Genomic DNA, 15,626 nt, shown 5'->3' with positions numbered 1-15,626 from the left:
TGGGGCTTTTAATCACTTCCCGCAGGGTCTCCGCCCCTCACGTGGCATCCCGCGCCCATCCCGCGGCAGCTGGCACGTCTAGCGCCTCTCGGCCGCCCCCTCTACACTTGGGGACCCGCCTGAGTCCCGGCGGGCTCCAGGAGATGGCACCCGGTTGTCCCGCATCCTGGAGGGTGCAAGGCCCCGGAGAGGGCCGGGGATCGGGCTCCGCATTCACTGCCTGGGGTGACCTTGGGCCTCTCTGGGCCTCAGTTTCCCTCTCTGTCCGGGAGTATAACGATGAGCAGTGTTTCACGAGCACCTGGGGATATAAAGATAGTGTTTGTGAAACACTGGTGAACGGCCCCATGCCACACCAGTGGTGACGAAATAGAAAAACCTGTAACAGAGAGAATGCCGACCGGCGGGTCTGGGGGGCCTTGGCCAAGGTTCCTGAAGGGAAAAGTTAGACTTGCCCCAAGTCCCAGCTTCGGAGGCAGAAAACCCTCAGACTGCGGGGCAATGCAAACTGCAAAAAGTCTTCCCGAGCCCCGCAATCCTGCGGTCCGCGGTACCCGCATGTTGCTATGGCGACGGGAGGCAGCGGCCGTCTCTCTCCATGGCAACGGGAGGGGAAAGTTTCTGGAGAATAGGGATGGTGGGGGCCTTTCAAGAGGGCGCTGGGTTCCCACTAGACCCTCCTCCCTGCATCCCTACACCACCACTGAGATCATGTATGTTGCAATTAAGCATCGTGGGGCCAGAAAGACCAAAATTAAATGGGAGGATGGAGGCTAGACTTCAGGCAGAACTCCACTAGGGGAACTGTGGCGTGAGGTCCAGGAGCAGGTAGGCGGAGGGGCTCCGAGGAGCTTCACTCAGCCCTGCAGATATCTGAGCCGCCACGGGGCGCGCCCGCGGATTTGGGGGGGAAGGGGGGGTTCCACAGAAGTCTAGCGTCCACGTCTGGTTGGCGGGTGGGCTCCTTCCTATGTGGAGTCCACCCGGAGCTCCAGGCTCGGGTCCCTTTGCCTTCCTAGAGCTGGGAGGAAACTTTAGCTGGAGCCTCCGGAAGCCGCGGGGCTGGTGTGTACCCGGGTGGCGGGTGGGGGAGGAAGGTCTTTCCTCCTCATTAACACGCTAATGGGAAGTGGCTCTGGTGGTGACTCACGTTTGGGCGGGAGGAGATTCTCGGAGCCCAGTTCCCGCAGGTCTGCACCATCCGCGGCAGCCGCAGCCGCGTGTGGACTGAGGACTGCAGGCAGCTAGTGCCGGGGGACAAAGGGCCTGCGAGGCCCGAGGACCCGGCCTAACCAAACGGGCTTTCCGACTGTACCACCCCCTGGCTCTGTCCACGGTGCTGAAGGACCAGTGGGTGAGGGAACTGGGTTAGGGAAGGGGTACGGTGGGCAATGGCCGCGGGTTCGCAGCTTGCGCCCTGACCTCTGCAGTAGGAGAGGGCTGGAACCCCTCTGCAGGTAGGAGGAACTCAGCGGGCGTGCCCCGGGCGACACTAGGCAATCCAGGCCGCCTTCCTGCGGGAGGTGTTGAGTTACTGTTCCAAGAAGAGTGGAGGCTGTGGAGTCCCCATTGGCCTCCCAGTGCTCCAGAACCCACCTGAGGAGCCCAGGGGTTCCACCACCTCCCTTCCACCACCGCCTGCAAAGCTCAGCACCTGGGGGAGACGAGCGCAGAGGCCCCTTGTTCCCGGCTCGTTAGCAGGTTCCCGGGTGGCAGGTTTGTGTTTATGTAAAATACAAACGGGGAAGAACCGCTCTCTGCTGGTGTTTATGGCAACTCTGTCACTCCGCGGTGATCTCTCCCTCCCCATCGAGTTCCCGGGGAAATTCGCAGAACAAAGCGCCTTGTTTTGCCTTTGCAGAGAAAAAAAACAAAACCCACACAGGAGTCCAAGGGCCCAGACCTGTGATGCAGAGAAATCAATATTTTACTTAACAAGGAGGGGGTGTGGCATTTACATCTAAACGGCAGGTAAAGGAGCCTGTTAGGAGTAGAGCAGGTGGCAGGAGCCGAGAATTAACAGATAATTCCTCATTGTTCCCGGATTCAGCCTCCACACTCGGCAGGCAGCTCTGCAGCATCTCTGGCGCCGGCAGCAGCTTTGGACCTGGCACTTCTCAACCGAACAGAGAGATGGTCCTGCTCAGACAGGGCTGTGGGGAGGGCCGGGGCTCTCAGTCAGGCAATAACCACTGAATTTGGAGTGTGTGTGTGTGTGTGTGTGAGAGAGAGAGAGAGAGAGAGAGAGAGAGAGAGAGAGAGAGAGAGACTAGGGAAAGAGACAGAGAGGCCGAGGATGAGACAGAACAGAGAGAGACAGAGGGACTGACACACATGGAGGATGAGAGATAAAAGAGAAGCATGTTTTGTTTTGTTTCTAGTTGTACATTAAGAAAAAGAGTCACCCTAGCTGTCCTCATGCCCTCTCCCCCAGGTCAGCTCCTGTCTCTAGAGCTGCATCACCAGCCACAAAGCAGAACACAAATCCTCGTGTACAGATGGGGACTTTTCCTCTCTAGACCCTCTTCCTCCCCCAAGCCTGCTCTCAGAACACAGCTATGCTTCTTCGTATATGAAGAAACCAAATGCACATTCGCTGGGTCCTCCCCAGACCTGGGAGGGAGAGGACAGAAGTGGAACGTTGCCCCTCAGCGCTGTGTCTCAGAGGAAAACCATTCCTGGCTTAGGGTGGGGAGAGAGAGGGAGGAGCCGAGACGGTCAGCATGGATAGCGGCAAACAAGGGCACTGGGCAGGGCACCAGCAGGCTGGGTTCCAGGGCTGGTGCACCAAACCAACCATGGGGCGGTCACATCCCGTGCAGGGCATCCGTTTCCTCATCTGCAAGACAACGAGCTTGAATGAGGAGCTCTTTGGGGCCCCTTCCAGCAGCAGCATTCTAGAATTTTCCATGAAGGGAAGGGAGGAGACGGAGAGGGGCAAGGAAGGAGCTGGACCACTGAAGGGCAGCTTTTCCTGGCTCTGAAGAAGAGGGTGGTGGTACAGATGTCCAGGCTCACTTTGGGCTTCCCCTCCCCCATTGCTCTTGCTCTTACCTCTTCTGCAGCCCTGGCTGGAGCATCCTGAGTCTGGGACCTCCCTCCCACCACTGGCCAGACTGCTCAGAAGCAGAGAGGGGACTTGGAGGTGGGGGGCAAGGCCAAATGAGAGGAGGTTTGGAGCAGAAACCAGCAGCCTCCCACTCCTTTGCCCTCCTCTCCTTAGAAATAGCCAAAAGGCACACCCTCTGCACCTGCCCAAGTCTCTTAGGCAGTGGCCTGGATGCCCTTGGACAGGTTCCCACCCTGCTCTGAGTGGCAGTGCCCTGTTGAGTTATGCTACAAATAAAAGAAATGAAAACAAAATAATAATTTCTTTTAAAAATCTCAGCCTCGGTAGGAAATTGCTAATGCTGTAGGCGGGAAGAATGAGCTCCTTTGACATGAACTGATGTGTCATATTGTCTTTCCATCTCAATGCAATTTCTAAATAAGGAGCCCTCTCCTCGTTCCCTCCTCCTCCGGAGCCCCCAGCGGAGATGTGAAGGGAGCAGTCTGACGTTCGTTCTTCGTAGCTGGGTTGTCTGACGTGCAGGGGCAGGCAGAGAAAGGGACACAAGCGGACCCCTTGCTTTGTCTCATAAGAGGGCTCTAACCCAACCTTGAGGGCCTCTGACCTTCCCACATCTCCTGCTTACTGAGGCACTTTCTGCAAAGGTTTTAAATTTACTCTTAAGAAAACAGACATCCGTTGAACCCATTGTACTGCTGGTGGAGAATTAAGTTGATGTCCTGCATGGGGCAGTGGGAATACTAGTAACTGTACACCATTGTTTGGAACAAACTCTGCTGTGGCATCTCTACGGGGTTTGGGCCAGAACAGCTTTATCAGTATTTCCAGTAGATGTCACTCTCTGCTCCCCCATCCCCCACACCAACATAGCCACTCTAGCCCACGTTGGGTGACTGGAGGCAAACTATGCCCTTCCACGCCATCCTCAGAGCTTCCAGGCATTCCTCCTCGCCGGGAAAGATGCAGAAGGCGTTGCAGAGGCCTGAGTCAGCGGCCAGCCTTGCTTTTATTCTAGGAAAGATGCTGGGCAGTTCACACCTCCCGAGCCAGGGCTAGATGTACCGCTTTCTCATTCTTTCCTCAGTTCAGAGGTTTCATCTCTGTTCTGAGCTCTCTGTTCAAGCAGACAGTATTCCAGATCAGACTTGAGAAGACTGGACAGGGTTCAAGTTCCCAGCAGTCTGGGGCCTGGAAGCAAGATACAGGTTCAAGGTCAGAAGGCAACATCATCCCTGAATCAGTTTTAGAGCTGGACCTGACCACGATGGGTCCAAGGATCTAGTACTGAAGAAGTAAGGATGATCTTGGAGGGGAAGGGCGAGGAAGGAAGCCAGGCATGCTCCTCTTCACACTGACCCTGTGCAGTAGAAAGAGCGCGGGTTTCGGCCTCAGACAGACCTGTGTTCAAATCCTGGCTCTATCACTTACCAACTGTATCACGTTAAGCACCGTAACTTTAGTTTTCTGGACCTCAACTTCCTTATCTGTAAAATGGGACCTGTGAGGCCTGGTTTATAGTCTACAAGGATTCTGTGAATTAGGTTGACGACCTAATTTACTGTGACTGATCGATGGCAGGTGTTAAATGACAGTTCCTATCCTCTTCCATCTCTCAGACCATAGAGGGGCATCCAGAGGGTTAACCCTTACTCTTCCACTGGGCAAGTCCCTGAAGATTGCCAAAAGGGAATTGATCTCATTTAATCCTATAACAAACCCAAGGGGCAGAATGGGTGGCTGCTAAGGCCCATTTGGCAAAAGAGGAAATTAAGTGACTGGTCACACAAGTGAGGAGGTGACAGAGAATTGGAATCTAGGACTTCTGAACCCTGGTTAGTACCATTTCCATATACTAGTACTGGGGAGGATGGGGAGGGTCTGAAGAATTGTACTTCTTTTACCAGAAAGGTTATAATATTTTTAAATGGACTTTTTAATTAAAAATATTTGGAAATAAATGACAAAGCAGTGAAAGATTTACTCCTGGGTCCCTCGGCAAAGCCCTTGGCCCTCTGACCCGAACTGCCCCAACGCCTCTTGGACCCAGTTGCTGGTCTAGAGAAAGGGTAGTGTCACTGATGAAACACAGGACTGGAGCAGACAGCTTCATGGCTCAGGGTGCGTGTGGCTGCTTCACTAGCAACAGAGATAGGACTCCTCAGAGGCCAGCCTGGGCGTCTCTGGGTTGCATGTCCTGAGGTCAGAGCCCAGCTTCCAGGAAAGGGCCACGGCCAAGCTTCTTGTAAGGCCAGCACCCCAAAGACTGGAACGCTCCCAAGGAGCCCGGGGCGAGTGTGCAATCTCAGGACTCCGGCTGCTCCCCTAATGAAAAGAAACCAGATAAAATGCCAAAACTGATTCAAGTGACAACTCCGAAAAGGCCCTGTCAAAACTAGGAAGTCTTACTGCTTGATTTCAGCAGAACCCAAGCAGGAAGAATCAACAGAGCCTCTTTGGGGTCAGGGGCCTGCAGTCCCTGCGGAACTGAGGGGTCGAACCTCCTGAAGACAAGAAATCTGTTCCCCAAACTTTGGCCTCCATCCATTTGGCGGAATAAAAATCCTTTTCTGCCCCAGCCGCAACCTCGGCTCCATTCCTGCTGTGTGTACAGTAGTGGTTTTAATGAGTCAGTCCCCTGTACATTTTGTAAAGCGTGGTACAGTTTACACAACAGTCTCCCATATGTTATCTCATTTCATACTCACACAACCCTGAGAAGTGGGTATTGTTTTCTTCATGTCACTGGCGAGGTCTGAGGGAGGCTAAACATAACTGACTTGGGATGGCAGCTGGCGGGTGGCAGAGCTAGAACTTGAGCTTGTCTTGCGCTCGTTCATTCATTCATTCATTCAGCACTTACTGAGGTGCTATGAAGGCCCAGTTCTGCACGGGCAGGGGAGGCACGGTCCATGTTGTTTCCCATACACGCGGCCTTCGGTCACACCCGTGTCAGAGCCCTCAGCAGCAGGGCCTTGTCCAGGGGGAATGCACATAATGGGCTGTGGAGAGAGGCCCCATGTGAAATTGGTTTAAAATGAGTTCTTTAACCTCTTTGCGGCAGTGTTGCCCGCGCCCACATCAACTGTGAAATTCTCTCCCGTGACATGGTTCTCTCTGGATTTCCCTCCCTTCCCGATTCGCTCCCTCTCTCCTTTGGCTCCTCGCAAACCCCTTTTTTTCTCCAGGATTCAGTGCTCATCCCTTCTCTCTTCTGTCTCTCTGAGTGATCTCCACTCCTCGGCTTCATGTGAAGGGGGAGGGAGCAGAGTTTTGTGGCTGGAGCCCAGATGACAGACAGGGTGAGAGAGAGGGCTGGCAGACCCCAAGTACCCCCACATTCACCCCCCCACTCAGTCCCACCCAGCTGACTTTCATGGAGAGCCCAGGTCATTCCAGTCAGAAGGCAAGTGGGGGAGACCCAGTCCCTGCCCCCAGGAGACTGGGCTGAAGCCATAGGACTCAGGGAGGAACCACCGAGTCTGGGTCCTGAAAAGTTTCCTTAGGACAGCGGTTCTCAACCTGTGGGTCGCGACCCCTTTGGCTGTCAAACGACCCTTTCACAGGGGTCGCCTAAGACCATCCTGCATATCAGATATTTACATTCCGATTCATAACAGTAGCAACATTACAGTTATGAAGTAGCAATGAAAATAATTTTATGGTTGGGTCACAACATGAGGAACTGTATTTAAAGGGCCAGAAAGTTGAGAACCACTGCCTTAGGAGAAGAAATTGCTCATTTTTCTCAAGTGCCAAGCCAGCGCTGTGAAGAGTGCGTGTCTGCTGGGACAGCTGACTGTTTTCCAGGATAAATTTCTGGTAATAACACAGAGTCATTACTGTGCAATTAGCGCTGCTAATGGGGAATGTTCCGTTCCCTTCCCATCACCTCCCCTCCCTCTTTACCTCTCTCTGCTCTTTCTCACGCCTGCCCGCATCCTCGCTGCCCTCTCCCTCCCAGGGCAGAGCTGCTGGGGGAGAAGGGAGGGCCCAGACTGGGTGCCGGAGTTTGGATTTTGACTCTCAGGCTTCGCTCATTAACCAAATGCCTGTGGAGCTGGGAGGGGGCAGGGAGCACAGGGAGAGGCTGAGATCTGCCAACTGGAAAGGGAGGCGTCCAGGGGCCTGTGAGAGCAACTTGCCCTTCAGGGTGTGGAGTGGTGGTCTGCCATGCCAGGGACCTTGTCTAATGCCCTGGAGATGGGGGCTGGCCCCAGCCGTGGGGAGACAACCCCATGCCGGGCCAGGTACCGGGCTGTGTGAGGGCGGCACTGTGCTTGTTGAGGCTGCTGGGAGGAACAGCAGCTGAGCTTGATGGGAATGTATTCTGCTTCGTTCTGGGTAATTATTACCCTTGCACACACACAGGCACACGCACACGCTCAGCCACACCGACGTACATGCAGAGGCCACATTCCGACCCGCGGCCCCAGGGGGACTGTTGGCCACGCTCCTGAAGGCACCTGACAGCGCTTGACATGCTTTCCCGCTGGGAAGCTGTTGCGTTTTCAGAAAACCGCAGCAACCTTTGTAGGTTGGAGACGGGCAAGTTTTGAAACTGCCGAGAAAATCGTGGAGGGGAGGCCCGGGGCCCACGGAGGCCTCTGTTCTGGGGGGGCTTCCCCCCCCCCATGGGCTGGAGAGACACCCACTGACTTGGCCAGCAGAAATCCACTGTGGCTGATGGAGCCAACCCCACCGCCCAGAGGCTGAGGGTGGGCAGAAGGGGAAGGAGAAAAGGGAGGAAGGGAGAGGGAAGTGGTGAAGCCTGTTCCTTAAAGAGGAGGAATGGGGCAGGAGGTTGCTGAAGTGAGGCCCGGATGCGGTGGAAACTGCCTGATAGAGCAGGCGTGGGGTCGGCAGCCTGGGCACAGCTCCGCAGCTTGGGGAAACCACAGAGAGCCGGCAGGAGGCTGGCTGGATGGCCTGGCTTGTCTCGTATCCAAGTCTTTATGATTCTTGTGCATGAGAATTGCCCAAAACCTCACCGCTGTGCTCACCTGGGGTAGGGGAGGGTGGGGAGGGCGGGGCTTTTCATTGCTCATTGGATCCAATTGTTAGAGCCAAAGAGCCCAACGCAGGGAGGTCGGTTGCTTTCTCTGAAAGTGTCCTGTCAGCTGAGCTGTGAGTGAGGTGTCCAGGAGGCTCCCGGGACTCGGGTTTGTGAGCAGAACTTGGGCAATGGTTGTCTCATCCCTCTGGCTACCCTCGAACCCTGCTCAGACAGTTCCTTGCCCCCCACAACCCTGACTGCCCTCTCACTGCCCCGCAAAGGCCCAGAGACACGACATCGAGCCTTTCCTTGTTTTGAGCATCTTCTTTGAGAGGAGAGTCCCGTCTTGCTCACCAGGTAGGACCCCCAGAGCCCCCCAGGTCTCCTGTCTTAACTGCCCCCAGACTTTCCGGTAATTACTTATCCAATGATCTGTCTCCTCGGCCGGGCAGGGACTAGACGGTGGGGCAGCAAAGGAGCAAGTTGTGTATCTGTTTTGCTCACTTCGGCATTCCCAGCCCTGGTTCACCGTCTCTTACCTAGCAGGTGCTCAATCAGTTCTAATGGAATGAATTAACTGAGGCGTTTCAAATCGGTGATGGCGGGGAGTTGTTTATAATTTGATCGATTCCTCCTGGCCAGGCAGGGAAGGCATCATCAGAAAGTCTAAGGGCACAGCGGAGGTTTGCAGACCATGGGACAGGAGAGGGCATGTCCTCCATCTGAAATTCCTAAAGCTACCTGCATGGGCAGCCCAGCTGCTTTTTTATTGTTGTTGTTAATCCTCATCCGCAGGATATTTTTCCACTGATTTTTAGGGAGAGTAGAAGAGAGAAGGAAAGACAGAGAGAAACATTGACGTGAGAGAAACACATCGATTGGTTGCCTCCTATAGGAGCCCTGACCAGGGCCGGGGCTGGGGAGGAGCCTGCAACCAAGGTACGTGCCCTTGACCAGAATCGAACCTGGAACCCTTTGGTCCACAGGCCAACTCTCTATCCACTAAACCACACCAGCTAGGGCAGAGCCCAGCTGCTTTGAAGACCTACCAGGTAAAGCTCTGAGGTCTTCCCGGAGGCTCATTGCCTGGACCAGAGCTACGGGGTGACCTTCCAGGGAGGCCTCAGTTCCCCTTCTCTGCTCTCCCTGCCTGATGGGTGCCACACCCTGGAAATCGTCTTCCTTGAACCAGGACCTCATGTCTGCCCCTCAATTTCACCCGAAGTTGTTGCTGATTCCAGCCGCCACCCCTGCATGCTCCCAGGGAAGATTCGGCTCCCTGCCGTGTGGGGTGACAGGCTGTTCATTTGAAGAGGCACCTCCAGGACCGCGAAGGAAGGAACCACAGATCCTCGGAAGTGGTTTTGGACAGTTAGATTCCCAAAGCACAGCCTCTGACCGGAGAGTCACCACACTCCAGCCGGAAAGAGCAGGCGCCCGCCACAGGCGCCTCCCTGGCTGGAGCTGGGCTCTCAGGGGCCGCCAATTAAGTGGCAGGAACCAGGGGCCCTGGCATTCACCATACGCTCTGCAGCAGCAGCCGAGTGGTCGCCTGTGCAAGACCAGAGAGACCAAAGCGAAAAGCCACCAGGACTGGAAGTGGGCGCCAACGTCCCAGCTGCAGACCCGGGATGCCAGAGGCCAGCAGGGATGGGGTCCCAGGGCAAGTGCCGCGGACACTTGGGAATACGCACAACTTGCCTTGTGGGGCGGCGTGAGCAAGGATAAATAATTTGGGGCAGAGCAGAAAGCCTCCTTTTTTCCCAGCCACTGCCAGTCTTCAGATGAGCTGGAGAGGTCAGGCCACGCCCACTTCTCTGGTAAAAACAAGAAATAAGACCCCAGTGGACTGCTACCCAGAGCGATGGATGCCCCTCATTTTCAGCCCCAGACAATCGTCCGGGGTCAAGACCCAATGGAAGTAAAGAGCATGGGCCTTGGGGCTAGTCAGTGATGGACATGAATCCTGGGATCTGATGAATTCAATGTATATACCACCCCCCAGTCTCCATTTCTTTATCTATAGAAGGTGGATCATAGGACCACTTGTTAGAGGTATCAGGAGGATGAAATAGGGTCGTGCCTGAAAAAAATTAAAACCTAGCATACAGTAAGTGTTTAATAAACGGTAGCTCTGTGGTTATTATGTGGACTTGGTAACTGAGCACTGAGTGACCTCGAAGACAAGGTTAAGGCCCCCAATGGAGCACCTTAACCACAAGAGAACAGCCACTCCCCCACAACAGGTTGTCCTCAGCTCCAGCAGGAGTGATCTGCCCCCAGGTGAGGTAGGCAGGTGTCTTTGCTGGCCTGGAAGTGTCCAGAAGGCCCTTTTCCCTCTGTACCGAGGTGGGCTCCAGTGGAGGAGGGGGCTGCTGGTCAGATGGAGCCATCTAGACATGCATTATGAATCAGTGACCTTTTCCAGCTTAATTACTCCCACTGCTGGGTGGTCTGGGCTCTGGCAAGAGGCCCCAGGGGGGCAAATTCTGCTCACAGCCAGCAGAGCCCAGGGCCCGGAGTGTCTGCTTTCATCCGTCCTGGTTACTGTGGCTATTTCTGGGGCAGGAAGGTTCCCTCACTGTGATGAAGGGCACGCCCTACATCAGGCCTGGCCCCCTTGGAGTTCTCCTAATCCCTGTGACCTTTGCAGAATCACCTTATCCTTCTTTTGAGGTTGATATCATTGCCAGCTCATTTCTGTAAAAAAAAATTTGATCCTGAGGGTCATTACTAAAGCTGTTAGACTAATAGACCTGTGGGTTCTTGAACTGGTTCATAGACATAAACACATTCAGACAAAACGGCCCAGGGCCCTTCATGCAGGGGACCACCCTCGGGGGTCTGAGGGGGAGTCTTTAGTTTGCAGCCCCCAGAGGGGAGAATCCATGAGGTTGACTTTTTATGAATAAAAATTTTCAAATGTATATAAAAGCAGAGAGAGGACAATGAAACCCCATGTACCTATCACCTCGCTTCAGAAATCATCAGCATCCTCCCGGTCTGATTTCCACTTTTCCCCCATCCCTTTGTTTTCCTAAAGTAGTTAAAGCAGATCTCAGATATGATATTTCACCTGCCAGGTCTTCTGCATGCACTTCTAACTGGTAAAAACTTTCCAGATATATGCGATCTTCCATACGTATTTATCACCCCCACCCCACCCCCCAATAAAAGTAACAAAATGGTAACTCTCTAGTATCACCCAGTCCATATTCACAGTAACCCAGTTGTCTGGAAAATGTCTTCCTATAATTGGCCGGTTTCAATTAGGATCCAAATTGGTTGGTTTTGACTAGTAGCTTCTGGCTCTCCACCCAGAGTTGGGGACTCAATGGAATGACCTAGAGAGCAGCCAGACTTGGGTCATCGTTAGTGCAGGGGACATGGGGGGGAAAGCATTTTTCAAAGACAAGGCTTGAGCCCCAGAAAATCACCTGAAGCTTGGGCTTTGGGGGGATGTGTCTTGGAGCCTTGGGAACAGAGAGACCCCTTTGCGTAGTCTAATGGCCACTCTGGGATGGTCCCGCACGGTCACTGCAAAGCTGGGCTTGGGGCTTTGCCGGGGCCTGCGTGCTGCCCTGTCTAAGACGCTGTGGCCGTCTCTTTCATTCATGGACCTCAGGACAGTTCCTGGGCATCTGTGCTGAGCGGAGAGCTGGGGAACAGAGAAGGCACAGACCCAGGAATCTAAACTGAGTAAGGAGGGAGGGAGGGCATGAGAGGGAAGTGGAGTGGAGAGTGAGGGGTGAGGGGTCAATGGTTTGGAGGTCCTGATGTGTGCAGAATGGCGTCACAGGGAGAGGCTAGTGATGGGAGCAGGTGGCTGAGGAGGAGGAGGAGGTGGGCAGGATTGGGGCCGGGAGCAAGTCAAGGAACTAAAAAGCCAGGGATGTCTGTACGGCTGCGGAAGGCACCGCGAAGGATGACAGGTGGAGAAACAGTAAACCGGGTGATGAGCGAGTCAGTGAGTGGGCGTCTTTAGGGAGCAAGGAGACAACTGCAAAAACAATCCTGGGGGGTATCGTCTGCCAGCCGGTGCTTCAGAGCAGCCGAGGAATTCTAGGCAGGAAGAACAGGAAATCGTCTGAAGGTGACAGAGGAGTGAGGACCCGACCCTGGTCCCGGCCCAGGCCCAGGAGGGGACGTGGTGTGGGGCTCCTGGTGCTGAGATGAGCCGGACAGACAAGGACTCTGAGTTTGTGGAGATGGTATTTCATGTGGGGACGGCAGGTAATATACAGGCAAATAAAGAAATATGCAAGGTAACATCGGATCATGAGGCGTGTTATGAGGAACATGAAAGGGTGAGGTTATTGACAGTGTCTGGCCGTGAGGGTGAGGGTGGGGGTGCAGCTGTTGTTAGTACAGGCGGTCTCGAGGAGTTAGATGGGAATCAGACGTCCCAGGCAGAGCGGAAAGCAAGTGCAAAGACAAGTTCGAGTGCATGGTGTGCCTGAAGCAAGATCAGGAAAGATCAGGATTCCTCCAGGAATGGCATGGCCTCCAATGCCTGAAGCAAGATCAGGAAAGATCAGGATTCCTCCAGACTTAGGGGCATGGCCTCCAAGTCTGTGAGAAGTGGGCTGAACAAAGCCCCCGAGAAACAAGGACCTGAGCTGAAATGGTTTGGCCACAGCGCCTCGGGCTATATTAGAACTGAAAACAGCATTCTAGATGAACCTGTTTGTGGCTCAGGAAAGTTACAGTACTCCCAATACCCGGTTTTTATGAAGTTCCACAGGTTTTTGGGGTTTTTTTGCCCTTGGCCAAATTCCTCCCCTTTGTCTAAAATCGAAGAACATTTTTTATTCTGTTTGCGTTGTTGGCTGAACACTGCGTGGTTGGTTTTCCCTCTCACTTGTCCTCATTTTTTATTTTATTGTTATTCCGTGCAAAACAAAAAGCAGTGCTCAGAAAAAGACACTCGGCGAGGGCTGGAGGAGGTTGGTGGGAATAACCTCCTGGTTAGTAGTTTTGCTTCTGCTCATCCCTGAGACTTTCACACGCATTAAAAAGTCCATAAATGTATCACACGTGTCAGAAAATGGCATTCCATTCATTTCAGAGCCTTTGGCACCGACAGCTCCATCTTCAAGGGCAGTTGCACCTTAGACGCTCAGGAAAACAGAGCACATCGGAATAAAAGCTATTTTGCTTATCGGTTTCCTACTTTAGAAGAATATATTTCAGTACATTATCCAGAGCGGTTTTGCTCAGAATCTCAATGGTTTATTTAGAGCCGTTTCGCCTGCACCAGCCCTTGACTTCAACTTGAAGGCAAAGCTTAGAAACTGTGGACGAGGCTGGTGAAAGAGAAGCTCTTACAAAAACCAAATGAAGAAGAGTGAAATCCCTTTCCAAAGGAGTGAACTTACTTCATAAGCAGATGGAAAGAAAACTCAAAACCTTAGAATTATCACCTGCTGTATCCCTGGTGTTTGTTTATTCGGCCTTTGCTTGAATTTCTCCAGTGACCAGGAACTCACCACCTCTGAAGACTGTTCCTTTCTAAGCAGTTTTAACTGGGAAAAAGTCGCCCGGCCAGTGTGGTTCAGTGGTTGAGCGCCGACCTATAAACCAGGAGGTCACGGTTCTATTTCCAGTAAGGGCACAGGCCTGGGTTGGGGGCTCAATCTTCAGTGTGGGGTGTGCAGGAGGCAGCCAATCAATGATTCTCATCATTGATGTTTCTATCTCTCTCTCTCCCTCTCCCTTCTTCTCTCTGAAATCAATGAAAACATATTTAAAAGGAAAAAAAGAGCAGAAGTTGAATCTCTGAACCATTCACCTATTGATCCCAGAAGCTCCTGCACACAGTGGGTCTTCACGCGTCACCAGGCAACCTTCCCGTCTCCTTGGAATCCACACCCATCTCTGATTCCTTTTCTTTGGGGTCACCACTTTCCAGCATCTCTTCTGCTGCCCTTGGCCTTCTAAAGTCTACAGCAGTAGAACTCCAAGACTGCAACTCAAGTTCAGACATGTGTTTATCCTGTTGTCTGGGAAATTTTGGTCAGAGTGACACACCACGGGCAGATAAGGGCCGGGAAGCGACTGCCCACCACTCAGTATCTCAGCAGAGGGCTGGTGCCGCCCTGTGAAACCAGAACTTTCTTCCATCCCTTCTCTCCTGTGAGGACTGAGGCCAAACATTACATAAGCACATGGGTTTCTCATACTTTTGGGGAGTCGTGAATCACTTTGAAAAGCTGATAAAGAGCTCTGGTCACCCTCTCCAGGAAAATGAACATGCACATAAAATATTGCATTTAATTTTCTCAGACTCACCCCGCTCCTGCCCCCCGAATCCCACGCATGAGCTGCACTCCTCCCACGGGGTGCATAGACTCGAAGCTAAATGCATGAACTCAGCCATGAAGCCTACGCAGCCCAGCGCTGGGTCCTCCGCGGATTTCAAAAGGGTTTTCAATTGAGGGCTGGGAATGAATCACCCCATCCACCCATCCTCCCAATCAAATATAGCAAATGTGTGCTGTGTGTCACATCCAGGGGATGGCACTGAGCGAGACGCAGGCCCTGTTCGCAGGAAGCTCGCCTCCAGTGGGCAGAGAGCAAGGAAGTAATTGCACTTACACAATCACGCCGCTGTAATGACAGCCTATATTAGGGACAAGGACATGGCATGCACAGAAGGCGAGTCACCTAACCCAGGGGGTTTTCCAGGAAGACTTATCAGAAGAGATGGCTGAGTCCTGAAGAAGTTTTATATTTAGATAAGATTTTTAAACATCTCAGCTTTGGCCTGGCCAGCGTGGCTCAGTGGTTGAGCGTCAACCTATGAACCAGGAGGTCACGGTTTGATTCCCAGTCAGGGCACATGCCTGGGTTCCTGGCTCAATCCCCAGTGCGGGGGCGTGCAGAGAGCGGCTGATCACTGATTCTCCCATCACTGATGTTTCTATCTCTCTCTCCCTCTCTCTTCTTTCTGGAACCAATAAAAATATATTTTAAAAAATTTCAGCTTGGCTACGAACTCCATAGGCCAACCTATCCCCACTCGGCACAGCAAAATCTCCCTTGTTTGTCTGCTCCAAGGCTGCCACCCCCTCACCTCACAGTCAATACTCCCAGAGCCACTTCTCCTTGCCTGCGGGGGACACAGGGGGTGACTTCCCACAGCTGCCCTTCCTCCCCCACGTCGCTGGCCCCAGGGCAGGGACAGTTGGGGCAACTCCAGCCGCCAGTTCCTGGGATGGAAGCGGGGCCTGGTGCGGGGAGCCGCTCCTAATTAAGCACTGCCGTTGGTTGCCCACGCGTTTGTTCAACGTGAAATGTGAATGGAGCTGCCTTCATGCACGACTCCGCTCTGACACATTCCTATGGAGCCACCAGAAGCGATTTCTCCCCTGGTGCTTATGACACTGCCGGCGCTCTCTTTAAAAATCATGACGCATATAGAACCTTTGCGGGCGGAAAACTTGCCCGTAACTCAGACAGCTGAGGTGCCCTGGGATTTTTTCCCAAACGAGCCTTGCTCCCCGGTTCTCCTCTGCGTGCCCCTCCATTGACTCAATCCAGCCTTCCGCGTGGTGATGGCCA

This window comes from Myotis brandtii, unplaced genomic scaffold, assembly GCF_000412655.1.
Source record: "Myotis brandtii unplaced genomic scaffold, ASM41265v1 scaffold131, whole genome shotgun sequence".
Lineage (NCBI taxonomy): Eukaryota > Metazoa > Chordata > Mammalia > Chiroptera > Vespertilionidae > Myotis > Myotis brandtii.
This window is presented reverse-complemented; position numbering follows the sequence as displayed.